The following is a 14022-nucleotide window of genomic DNA, read 5'->3' on the forward strand; positions in this document are numbered from 1 at the left end:
GGGATTGGAAACTTGTATCCAACAGTAATCTTGTTGATGGCTTGGCTATCCACACACATCCTCTAGCTCTTATCCTTCTTTGGGGTTAGTAAGGCGAGAACTATACATGGACTCATGCTCTCTTGGATATGTCCTTTACATAGTAGTTCCTCCATTTTCTCCTTAAGAATCTCACTCTCCTTTAGGCTTATCCTATAATGAGGCAAGTTTGGCAAACTAGCACAAGGAATTAGATCAATATTGTGTTAAATGTCCCTCATGGGTGGTAAACCATCAGGTAGATTTTCTGGCATCACCTCACAGAATTCTTCTAGCAATAGTTTAATTGTTTGTAGATGCTCTATTATTTTTTGATCCTCTTTAATTGAAAACACTTGCTTTACAATTAAAGCATGCACTTTTTTTACTCTTTGAAAGCATCTTCTATTTCATTCTTTGAATGAGTAAAGTTAAAGAAAGTTTTCCCTCCCACTTTAGAAGTTTTGGTGGTGACACTTTTTTTTATTAACAATAAAGTAAACTTTATGCCATCCTTCTTCGATCTGTAGGTTATTTTTCTCCCATCATATTGTGCTGCAACATTAAATTGCCAAGATCTACCAAATAATAAGTGACAAACATCCATATCTAGAATATCACAATATACCTCATCCTTGTATTTACCAATGGAAAAAGGTGCCTTATACCGTTTTGTTATCTAAATCTTCTCTACTACCTTAATCCAACCAATAGTGTGTGGATTTAGGTGCTTTTTAACTTTAAAATCCAAACCCCCCATAACATTTTTACTAATAATATTCTCATAACTACCACTATTAGTATTCACATCAAATAAATGGTTAGTGATAGTACACCTGGTTCGAAATAACTAATTTCATTGAGTGTTATCCTTTTATTTTAGAGACAACATCATTCTTCTCACCACATAGTTCTAGCCATCGTCATAATCCTCATACTCATAATCATCCCCATCTGGATCACAGCAAATCTCATCATCCTTTCCTCTTCATTCCACTGCATGAACTGCTTTTCTCAGAGGATAGTCATTGGATTTGTGACCAAGTTGGTTGCATTTGAAACATTTTCTTGGAGTTGGTTTGACATAGGGATTTGCAACTTTCTGCCTTATTTCGCCTTTATCACTTTTTTATTTTCAGTTACCTTCTCTTCTCTGTATTGGCCATTGTGTGTAGAACTATCATGAACTAATTTATTCTTATCATTTGATGCCCTATAATTATCCCCATTGTAGCTTTTACGAGAATAATCATGTCTGCTCTTTTCTTGCAACATTAGTTAAACGTTTAAAGTAATATTTTGTGCTTTTAATAAATATTCCAATACCTGCACCCTTATCTTTTCTCTGATAATTGGCTTCAACCTTTTAAGATACTAGGCAACTTATTGCCCTTTAGTCTCCCTCAGGTCATTCCTCGCTGCTATTCTTATAAATTTAGTAGTATACTCATGTATAATAGTATACTTATTGCCCTTGATAGCATCTTTGGTACTTTTGGGACAAAATCTGCTCATAATTAGGAGAAAAAAAATCCTTTTGTAACAGTTGCTTCATCTTGTACTAGGTTCTAAATTGTACTTTCCCTTCACGATTTCTTCCAGAATCTCCATATATTCAAAAATTTTATCTATTTCTGCAGTCCAATCCAAAAATTTTCAATACTTAGATTCCCATTAAAGCAAGGAATATCCATCTTTAGTTTGAAATCTTTGGTATCTCGATCACCATAATCATTATGTCCAATGTATCTCACAAGCTATGGAAAATTATCATTTTCTTCATCTGAATGTTCCATGTAGACCTATTGTCTACACCTAGTTGCAGGAACATGTTCGTCAATAGGTTGTTCACAAGCTACATCATCTCTAGAATGTGGCTTTTTGTCATCCTGATTTCTATTGACATCTATGCCGAGAGTATCAAGTCAATATGCAATTTCTTCAAAGTGTTGTTCCAAACGTTGGAATCTAAGATCCATTTGTTGCTCCAAAGCTCTTAATGCCACCCATTGATCTTGCATTGTAAATCACAATGTCTCAGTTCCATGATCTTCGCCATGAGAACCGCTGCCTACCATAATGGGGTCACCTGCCATTAGATTAGGCAAGCTTTTCCAGCTTGATACCAACTGACGCAGCGAGTTAGCATGAAAACAAAGGCTAACACTTGACAGAGCCTTTAAAATTGATAATCAAGTTTCAAACGTAGAAACTTACACTTAGAATTTAAGAGAAAATATAATATCATTCAATAATTCAAAAACATAATTTGTCTAAAAATTAAGCATAAGGGTGCTATTTATAATAGTCTAATCCCACTTTGCCTAAACTTGGAGTGCAAATAAAGTAAATTAAAATAAGGAAGTATTTTACGCTAGACTTCTTGAGAGTACAAGAAACCTACCCTAGACTTCCTTGGAGTAAAAGAAAAGTAAATTCCTAACCCATATTTACTTGTTGTCCAAGTAAAATAAAATAAAAGGAAAATCCTAAATACTAAATAAGAAAATAATATTAAATTATTTATCTACGTCACCTTTAAATGAAAGTATAATCCATAACAGTTTTGAATAATCAAAATGGAATAAAATCTCATCATTTTGAAGGGCTTGTTTCCCATTTTGTAAAACGGCTCAATAATATATTATGCTCACCAAATATATTCATAACTAAGTGACAAACCATTCATAAGTAACTAGTAGCTTATGCTTCTCAATACCAATTCAAATATGTGAAATATACATAAAGCATTCGATTTTTCATTCAAAATAGTGATCATAAATATATATGCACAATTTCAAGATTCATATATATTTGGAAAATGAATTGCCCACTCACCTCCTTTGATGGAATTTTAACGAATTTACCAAGTAATTTGTCACCACAACTTCCTCTAACTCAATTTGGCTCTTGTAAAAATTTCCAACACTCTTTGTGTCAAGGTTTTGAAGCAAGCCGAATCTTGGACAGCCAATTTTTCAAGATTTACACATGATGTAAACTCATTACGACTTTTTGGCAACATTTCACTATAAATAATTTTCCTAGCAACAAGTGTAAACACACAAAATCTTTATACACATTAACCTCATTTTAAATTCAGATAATTTCTAGGTTTCCAACATATACTCAAACTTTAATAATTTCTAGCAATTCCTAACATTTAATTTTTTCAACATTAATTTGACTAAGTTTTAAACTAAACTTACTAGATTCTAACACTTAAATGCCTTTATTTGTATGTTCAATATCTAAATTTTTGGCCTTTACCTTGGTGTTCAAAATCAACCCAAAGAAACTGAAAAAAAAAACACTCTTCAACCAAGGGAAGGTAGCTTAGCTACAATACAATCCAAATTAAAAACTAAAACTAATTAAATAGAAGTTTAAGCTACCAATAAATCTTTCTTCACCTTAGTTATCATTTCCCTTACTTCAAATCATTGGTTTGTTAACTCAACAATCAAAGGGCAGCTTGGAAGCCTCCTAGTATTCAATAGTCATAACACAACACCTTTAAAATTTCTAGCATTCAAAGTTGCAAAACTGACTTAATTCATTTGAACTCTTTATTGCTGTGTTTCGGTTAACTATTCACACATTCAATCCATAAATCTAAATCAAGACCTTACCTTATTTACCAAATTCATTCTCCACTTAAACCTCCAGAAACCTCAAGCTTAGGAGGATGAACACAAGCTGTTATATAACCTAAACCAGAATTTAAAACCTGTTAAACTAAGATTTAAGCTCTAAAGAAACCTTTATTTACCTTGTTTATCCATTTTCCATCATCAAATTACTAGCTTCAGAGCTCAAGCATCCAAGGAAGAAAAAGACAATGTAGGGGTTGAAAAAGGAAACCAAATGCTCCCTAAAAAGAAAAAAAATGCAGACTACCCATAATGAATGAGAAAACATGGAAGTTCCATGGCTTGATACCATAGGCAGAAACCATGATATTAAACCAACCACCCTTTCTTTTTTTTTTATGTTTGTATTATTTCCTTTGTATGGGTAGACCACATTGTTTTGTCAGCCCCTCGCCATTTGTTTTTTCTTTTTCCTTTTATCATTTTTTTCTTATTCTTTTCTTTTTGGTTATTGCATGGGTGGACAACTTTGTGTTAGTCCACCCATTTTACCATTATTCTATTATTTATATATTTTTTTATTTTTATCATTGTCAATTGAGTCTTGAGCGTTTCATTCGTTTAATTTAATTCCCTAAGTTTTTCCTTTTTTTACATTTAATGTACCAAAGGTGAAATTGGGGTTAATTAACTCTACTAATTTCAAATTTGACTCATATAAAATTCTTCTAAATGTTAATTTACTCCCCACTTTAGAATCAAGCCAACCTTCGAATCAATAATTTGAATTTATATAACTCATATATATTAGGTTCATTATCCTTATCACTTTATTTCTAACCTTTTAACAATTTCCTTGTGACACCAACAACTTTTTTTTTCTCATAATTCCTCTTAAAAATCTAATTTGTAACTCTTCTATCTTGTCTTACCTCTATCTTATTTTTCGTACCTAGTTGTAGGTCTTAAGTGGTTCTAACATTCCAAGGAGCAGGATATTACAACTCCCCCACATAAAAACAAATTCATCCCTAAATTCAAGTCAAGTGTGGAGGCCATATATTTCATTTTATCATGTTCTTAAACTCCATTCTGAATTTAATTTTCTATGTGCATACCATTGATGCTACTGAGCCATAGATGCGCAATATGCATTACCATCACTTATCTGTTTCCTCTCTAAGGTCATCTTTTCCTTGCACCTTTATTGCATACTTATTCTTAATTAACACTTTCATAACTCTATGATATAGAGTTATTTGAACTTAATTTTGATAATAATTTAGCTTAGTTGTTATCGTAATGCATAAAAATTAGTAGGTTTTAGTTAAATTATTTTAAGTTTAATTAATTTAGGTGAGTCAATTTAATCTTAGTTAATTTTATGCTTAATTTGATGTTAATATAATTAAGATAGCTTGTTATTGGATTATTCATGCTTTTGTATGTGTTTAATGAAGGAAGAATTTTAATGGAAGAAGGAGAGAAATTTCAAGGTATAGACTTCTAATGAACTTGTCTCAGTTTTTTGACCATAACTCTTTTTAAAGAAGTCTAAATGAGATTATTCCTGAACCATTGGAACTCTAAGAGGAAAAGATACAACTGTCATGTTTACCACTTCACCTAGTTCAACTTGGAATGTGGTCAAAAATCATGTCGAATTTGAAGCATTATAGTAGTCCTAGAACAATTACGATTTTTGCTAATTAAATGGTTGAGGCCGTGGCCTACGAGGAGGTAGGCCATGGCTCATGTAGTCTAATGAGGAAATCCAAATTTGAATTGATTTCTTTCTTCACCCAACTTAGCCCAACTTCAAAGCCTTATAAAAATAGCAATTCGAAGAACTTTTAAATAAAAACAAAACAGATTAAGAGTTGAGAATCAAGCCACAAAATCATTAAAGCTAAGAAGAAATCAAGGGATTCAATAAGATTTGGAAGATGAAGATTATAGTTCTTGGGTTCTATTATCCTTTTTTATTCTTTTATTTTCTTAGTTTGATTTTATTGTTTATACTTAATTTTGATAATGATGTGCGCCTTGATGGGAAACTAAATAATTTATCTAAGATTATGATTGAACTCAATACATAGTCTGATTTATTTTTCTCTCTTTTGCTTATGTTTGATGATTTTAGATTGTTTATTTTATTATATTCTTAATGCTTTTAATTGCCTGATCGCCAATTAAATTGAATTGGAAACCTAAGTTAAACATTGACGAAGGAGATTTAGGTAGACATTGAATAGACTAGCGTGTAATTAAATACACTTAGTTGATTAAGTGGTTTGATTTGCATATAGGGTAGACATACACATATAACCCATATGTAGCCAGGATTAGAGCTTGAATTAAATGAATTTTTCTTTAATTTAATTTGAATAAACATAGAGTAAATTAATTGGAAGAGATATTTTTATAAGAAACTCGACAGAGGCTTGCAAATAATTTAGCACTCTAGGTTAGCAACTTAATTCATTAAACTGAGTTAAGAGAGAGAGATAATATTCAAATAAAGTATTGGAGGATATCATAATCTTAAATCTGGTAGTCACTCGAATTTAATAAAATAATTTTTCTAATAGATTGTAGATTAGTTTTAGTTATTAGTTTTAATTTTTCTTTTTAATAATTAGGTTGTTAGGATAAAATTAAGGTGTTAAAATTTTAGTAGTTAGCAATTAGGAATTAATTCAATTCTTTTGGGAACGAATTCTACTTTCTATTATATTACTTGTTAACGATATGTGCACTTTCGTGAGAAATCAACAAGAGGTTTTGGGTGCCGTTGTCAAGGAGTTGATTTTTATCTTTCTTGTGAACATTAATGCCAAGCATTCTTAATTTTAGTCTAGACTTTTCTTTCCTTTAATTTTTCCAGTACTTTGATCATTTTATGCGAAAAGCTCAAAATTTGAAAATTGTTCCTTTTGATCCAAAGATCGAAAAGACTTTTCGAAGACTTTAGAAAGAAAAATATTTCTGCTCAAATACAACAATGGCTATTAACAAGGGGAAGAGACCAAGTCTTTAAGGGATTATGCTATCCCATGAGTATAAACTCACCACTCTAGTATTTCAAAACCTCCTATTCAAGCCAACAACTTTGAAATTAAGCCATCAATCATTTAGATTATTTAAACTTCTGTTCAATTTAGGGGCTTGCCTAATGATGATCCAGATGCTTATATTGTAAATTTCCTAGAAATTTACGATACATTCAAGGCTAATGGTCTTACTAATGATGCCATAAGATTGAGGCTTTTCTCTTTTTCATTAAAAGATAAAGCACATAGTTGCTTAAATTCGTTTCTTATTGGTTCCATTAATACATGGGATGATATGGCTCATAAATTCTAGCAAAATTATTTCCACCTGTTAAGACAGAAAAGATGAGGAATGATATCACTTCTTTCATATAATTTGATTCTGAATCACTATATGAGGCTTGGGAGAGGTATAAGGATTTAATAGGAAGGTGTCATCACCATGGATTACCTAAGTGGCTGCAAGTTCAGACTTTTTATAATGGTTTACTAGGACCTATTAGAGCTACCATTGATGCTACAGTTGGAGGTGCACTTATGAGTAAATCCATCAATGAGGCTTATGATTTGCTTAAAGAGATGGTTTCCAATAACTATCAGTGATCATCTAAAAGATTAGGTATAAGCAAAATTGCTGGAGTCCAAGAATTAGATGTGATGAATTCCTTATCTACACAATTGACTTCTCTCACATTGAAAATAGATAAATTAAGTGTTAATGCTATTCAACGCTCCTTTATGACATGTGAATTTTATGGAAAAGGACATTCCAATGACAATTGTCCCATTTATTTTGAATCTTGTCAATTTTTTAGAAATAGATAATAGAACAATCCCTATTCCAACACTTATAATCATGGTTGGAGGAATCACCCTAATTTCTCATGGAACAACAACCAATGGTTTTCATCAGCATTTAAGTCAAACTTTCCTTCTAGATTTCCATCGAGGGCCCCCATGCCAGAGAAAAAGCCTTCAATGGAGGAGAAGTTTATGCAATACATGACAAATACTGATGCATTCATTCAAAGTCAAATAGCATCAATAAGAAATCTTGACACATAAGTAGGCCAACTTGCTAATGCTCTAAATAATAGACCTTATGATACCTTACCAAGTGATACTAAGCCCGACCTAAGAAGAAAAGGTAAAGAACACTGTAAGGCAGTCAATCTTTGTAATGGGAAAAATGTAAGTTAAGAGGTAAGTAATAAAGCTTTAAATTCTAAGACTTCAATTCAATCTAATAAGAAAAAAATTGAAGAGATGCTAAAAAAGAAATTGTGATTGAATAATATACTGAAAATTTAAAAGAATAAAAATCACATTCAAAATCTGCTCCCACACCTCTACCACTTTTTCTTCAAAGATTTCAGAAAGAAAAACTTGATAAACAATTCTAGAGATTTATTGATGTGTTTAAAAAGTTACATATTAATATTCCTTTTATTGAAGCTCTAGAACAAATGCCAAGATATGTTAAATTTATAAAAGACATATTGTCTAAAAAAAGGAAATTGGGTGAGTTTGAAATTGTTGCACTTATTGAAAAGTGCAATGCCATTATTCAGAATAAGCTTCCACCAATGTTTAAAGATCTAGGTAGTTTTACTAATCCTTGCACTATTGGTGCTCTTTGTTTTGCTAAAGCTTTATGTGATTTAAGTGCAAGTATAAATTTAATGCCATTGTCCATTGATAAAAAAATTGGGTTTGGAAGAGATTAAGCCAACTTTTGTGACTTTACAACTTACTGATTAATCTATCACCTATCCTTATGGTATTCTGGAAGATGTTTTGGTAAAAGTTGCTAAGTTTATTTTTCTAGTAGATTTTATTATTCTTGATATGGAAGAAGATCGTGAAATACCAATCATTCTTAGGAGACCATTTTTGAAAACTAGTTGAGCTCTAATTGATGCGAAAAAAGGTAAGGTTACCTTAAGAGTTGAAGATCAACAAGTAACATTTAGTATTTTTAAAGCCTTAAAATTTCAAAATTAATGTGGTGGATGCCATAACTAATTATGTGTTTATTTACAATCATCATGATCCACTGGAAACTTCTTTGCATTCTTCATGTGATATTATTGATGAAAAAGTTCTTGAATATGTTAACCATCTTGATGCCTTATCTCGTCTCCCATAATCCCAATTTGTGTCGTTGGAATTATCAATCATAACTTCACCATTCAAGCCTTCCATTGAGGAACCTCCTTTACATGAGCTCAAACCACTATCTAATCATTTAAGGTATGCTTTTTTAGGAAATTCTTTTACACTATTAATAATTATTTCTTTTTCTCTTTTTTATGAACAGGAAAATAAACTCCTTCGAGTTTTAAGAGACTACCAAAAGGCAATTGGGTGGACGATTGCAAACATCAAAGGAATTAATCTATCAATTTGCATGCACAAAATTCTTCTGGAAGAAAATCACAAAGCAACCATTGAGCATTAATGAAGGCCAAATCCGATAATGAAAGAGGTAGTAAAGGAAAAAATTATCAAGTGGCTAGATACAGGTATTATTTATCCGATTTCTGATTGTTCCTAGGTAAGTCTAGTCTAATTTGTCCCAAGGTCAGTCCAGTCTAATTTATCCCCAAGAAAGAATGAATGATTGTAGTTTCTAATGAAAATAATGAGCTCATTCCCACTAGAACTGTGACTAAATGGAGAGTATGTATGGATTATAGAAAATTGAAAAAAGCTATTAGAAAATATCACTTTCCACTCCCTATTATAGATCAAATGCTTGATAAATTAGCAAGTAAGGATTTTTATTACTTTTTGGATGGTTATTCTGGTTATAATCAAATTACCATTGCTATTGAAGATCGAGAAAAAACCAATTTCACTTGTCTTTATAGAACTTTGCTTTTCATAAAAAGCCTTCTGAACTTTGCAATGCTCCAGCCACTTTTCAGAGATGTATGATGGCAATTTTTTTTGATATGGTTGAAAAGTTTTTGGAAGTATTTATGGATGATTTTTTAACTTTTGCGAATAATTTTGATGATTGTTTATATAATCTTGCTAAAGTACTTAAGAGATGTGAAGAAACTAATTTAGTTAAATTGGGAAAAATATCACTTTGTGGTGCAAGAAGGCATAGTCTTAAGCCATCGAGTCTCTAGTAAAGGTTTAGAAGTAGATAATGCCAAAATTGAAACAATTGAAAGACTGCCACTTCCCACCTTTGTTAAAGGCATTCATAGTTTTTGGATATGTTGGATTTTATAGGAGATTCATTAGAGATTTCTCTCAAATTTCTAAACCACTTTGTAATTTGTTAAAAAAGGATACTCCTTTTAGCTTTGATGATGCTTGCCATGATGCTTTTGTTGAATTGAAAAAGTGATTAATTTTTGTTCCTATTATCATTGTTCCTAATTGGAATCTTCCTTTTGAACTAATGTGTGATGCTAATGATTATGCAGTTGGCACAGTTTGCGCCAACAAAAGGTTGAGATTTTGCTTCTTATTTATTATACTAGTAGAACATTGAATGAGGCTCAAGCAAATTACAACACAACTGAAAGGAATTGCTCGCTATTGTTTTTGGTTTTGATAAATTTCGCTTTTATCTTGCTCGTACTAAAGTAATTGTTCACACTAGCCATGCAACTATCAAATATATGATCGAGAAGAACGATACAAAACCACGCTTGATAAGATGAGTAATTATACTTTAAGAATTAAACTTGGAAATTCGAGATAGGAGCGGAATAAAATATCAAGTGGCAGATCATTTATCTAGATTGGAGAATGGCAAACAAATTAGAACTTCAACAGTGATCAATGGGACCTTTCTTAATGAGCAATTGTTTCATGTCCAAAAGTAGAAAAATTTGCCATGGTATACTGATTGTGTGAATTATCTCGTGAGTAAACTCTTCCCTCCTAAATTTAATTTTTAACAAAGAAGAAATTTTTGCGTGAAGTTAAATACTACCTATGGGATGAGCCTTTTCTTTACAAGCATTATGGAGATCAAATAATTACAAAGTGTATTTTTAAAGAAGAATTTGAAAATATTCTTCACCATTGCCATTCATCTAATTATGGAAGACATTATGGGAGAAGACAAACTATTGCAAAAGTTTTACAATCAGGTTTTTACTAGCCTTCTCTTTGCAAATATGCTTATAATTTTGTTGACAGATGTAATAGATGTCAAAGAATGGCAATATATCTAGTAAACATGAGATGCCTCTCAACAACATCCTGAAAGTTGAAATTTTTGAGGCGTGGGGAATTGATTTTACGGGTCCATTCATTCCATCCTTCGTTAATGAATACATTTTGGTGGCTGTTGAATATGTCTTTAAATGAGTTGAAGTTGTTGCATTGCTAAGAAATTATTCCAAGGTAGTGATAAACTTCTTGCAAAGAAATATCTTTACACGTTTTAGTACACTTAGAGCCTTAATTAGTGATGAAAGGTCTCACTTTTGCAACAAAATTTTGATGCAATCTTGTCCAAATATGAAGTCAAGCACAAAATAGCCATTACTTCTCATCCTCCAATGAATGGCCTGGCTAAAGTTTCAAATAGAGAAATTAAAAGAATTTTAGAAAGGATTGTTTGTCCTTCAAGAAAAAATTGGTTGAAAAAATTGGATGACGCTTTATGGGCTTATAGAACTGCTTATAAAACTCCAATTGGGATGTCTCTTTATAGATTGGTGTTTGAAAAAGCTTGTCATCTTTCAGTTGAGCTTGAACACAAGGCATATTGGGCAATTAAAAAGTTTAATTTTGATCTTTAAGCAGTTGGAGAAAAACATCTTTTACAACTCAATGAGATGAATGAATTTCGTCAAGAAGCATATGAGAGCATAAGCATCTATAAGGAAAAGACAAAATGATGGCATGGCCAGAAAATCATAAAGAGAAACTTTGAGCCTAGCCAACATGTTCTCCTATATAATTTCGCTTAAGATTATTTTGGGAAAATTGAAATCTTGTTGGTTTGGACCTTTCATAGTGACAAAAGTATATCCTCATGGAGCAATAGAAGTAACTGATGATAAATCAAGCTTGAAGGTGAATGGGCAATGAGTAAAGCACTATTTGGGTGGCGTTTACGATTGTCAATGGTCATCAATCATGCTTATTGATGTAATTTGAATAATAGAAAGTTAAGCAAAAGACTATAAATCAAGTGCTTCTTAGGAGGCAACCCAAGCACTCTAACTTACCTTTTTTTATTTAGTTATTTATTTAATTATTGAATTATTGACACATTATTTTTATTTTACAAGTACATTTAAAGCCTTCTAAAAACATTCAAAAAAATTAAATTTTTTTTTAAAACAAGAGGGGTAGGCTTCACCCTCTTGATTAAAGATAACGCAGTCTGCGGTTCACAAGTGCCCTAAGCCACGACCCTTTCAAAAAAAATAGAGGGATTACAAACTCAAAATACTACGGACTGCGGCTCTAACAAAACGAGGCCGCGATTTTGCTTGTGTAGGTTGCCAAAATTAGGTAGCCAACTAACAACAAAAATCCCTCTCCCCCCCCCCCCCCCCCCCCCCCCCCCCCCCCCCCCTGGGCACCCTCTATTATGGGCAGCCAACAATGGGCAGCCCACTACCTAAATATGCCCATCTTCTCCCATATATAAACCTGCCGCCCCAACATCCCAGCATCCCTCTTTTTTTTTGTTAATGCAAATTTCTTCCTACCCATTACTTTCCTGTCTTTCCTCTACTTATCATGCCACCACTATTCACTTTTCAACTAATAACTTCCATATCCATTACCCACCTCTATGCTCCACACTTATTTTTAACATCTTTGCTCCAAATTTCCAGTAAGTTTCAATTTTTTCTCTTTTTCATATTTATATATTTTTTTCTTTCTTTTTAATTCTTCTTTTTTCTTATTATTTTAAGCAATATTGTGACTTACTCTATATTATTTATTGTGTTGAAAAATTGTGATGGGCATTGATGATTTTATGAGACAATGTGCTTAGTTATTTTATCAGTATGGTAGATTGTTTGGATTTGTGCTTTGAATTTCAAGGGTAAGTTGAAATTGGAAATATGGGTAAGTTTCTTGACTTTGAATTATTATTTTTTTATGCCTAGTAGTCTAGAAAAATTTTAATTGATGGATTTTGACTTAACACTATGGACATTAATTTTTTCTTATGAAAGGACACATAGGTTGATGTTATTGGTGGTCTATTGTGTTTTGTTGGTACTTTTCTTTTCTTTCGGATGAGAATTAATTGCAGTAGATTTAAAGATGGCACCTAAATGAGCAAGACAAAATTCCAGTGGTTCGTTTGATTCTACTAGATTTGTGTCAGCTGACGTTGTGGCTAGACATGCTAGTTCTTTAGCCAACAAAATTGCAATACTTGAACGAGGACTGGATTAAGAGTTGATTACAAACCTTGATTTCAACCAACTATTGATGAATGCCACTGGCAAAAATTTTGTGCATCGCCAGCAACTGCGAGTATCCTTCGAGTAAGAGAATTTTATGCTAACACTGTTGAAACTACTAATAATTTTGTTTTGTGCAAGGTAAATTAGTTCCATTCTTGAACCATGCCATCAATGAATTTTATGAAGCTCTTAATATTGAAAACAATGGCTATGGTCAATACTTAGCTAAGCATGAAGATTAGGATGATATCATTTGTATGATCTGTGAAAAGGGTGCTCAATGGTGATTCTTCAATAATGCACCAATTTTATTCAAGAGGAATGTGATGAAGCCAACTTCTAAGATATGGTTATATTTTGTGGTTTCCAAATTTCTTCTTACCATACATCTTAGTGATGTCACAAAAGATCAAGCCATCCTTATTCATTCCATCATGACTAGACGAACAATTGATATTGGCCACATAATTTACAAAGCTATGACTCTCATTGCACAACAAAAGTGTGAAGGCTTGTAGTTCTCTTTTCTGATTATAGCTACATACATGCAAGCTGGTGTAAATTGGGATGCTAGTAAGGAGTTGTTGTATCCTAAGCTTCTAATTGATCTCAATCTCATCCTTAGACAACTTCAAAATTCTATTGAGGGTAGTTATTCTTCTACACACCATCCTCTAGCTATTCAACCAAGACACCAACAATTGTTAATGACTCAAAGAATTGAGAACCTTCACCACTTAATTGACCAACTTAGGAACTAGTTTGAGCAACACATGACTTATCAGACCTATTGTAATCAACATATGGAGCACATGTTTTGAGTCTATGGTGTTTTTATAGGAATGGACATGTCTACTCTTTCATCAGCACCTAATCCTCCTACAGATGCCAATAAGGCAGAGGACAATGAGGAAAATGAGGTAGAGGATGATGGAGACAAAGATGAGA

At 32.2% G+C, this 14022-nt stretch overlaps 1 non-coding gene across 1 annotated transcript; it reads right to left on the bottom strand.

The window, feature by feature from the left end:
- Window positions 1-7006: 7006 nt before the first annotated feature.
- On the bottom strand, window positions 7007-7113 carry LOC149526470 (small nucleolar RNA R71). Its single transcript, XR_016351981.1, has one exon. It is a non-coding gene; the product is annotated as a small nucleolar RNA R71 (small nucleolar RNA).
- Window positions 7114-14022: the final 6909 nt, after the last annotated feature.

This window comes from Theobroma umbraticum, unplaced genomic scaffold (genome assembly GCF_002168275.2).
Source record: "Theobroma umbraticum cultivar Fairchild unplaced genomic scaffold, ASM216827v3 scaffold_12.0, whole genome shotgun sequence".
Lineage (NCBI taxonomy): Eukaryota > Viridiplantae > Streptophyta > Magnoliopsida > Malvales > Malvaceae > Theobroma > Theobroma umbraticum.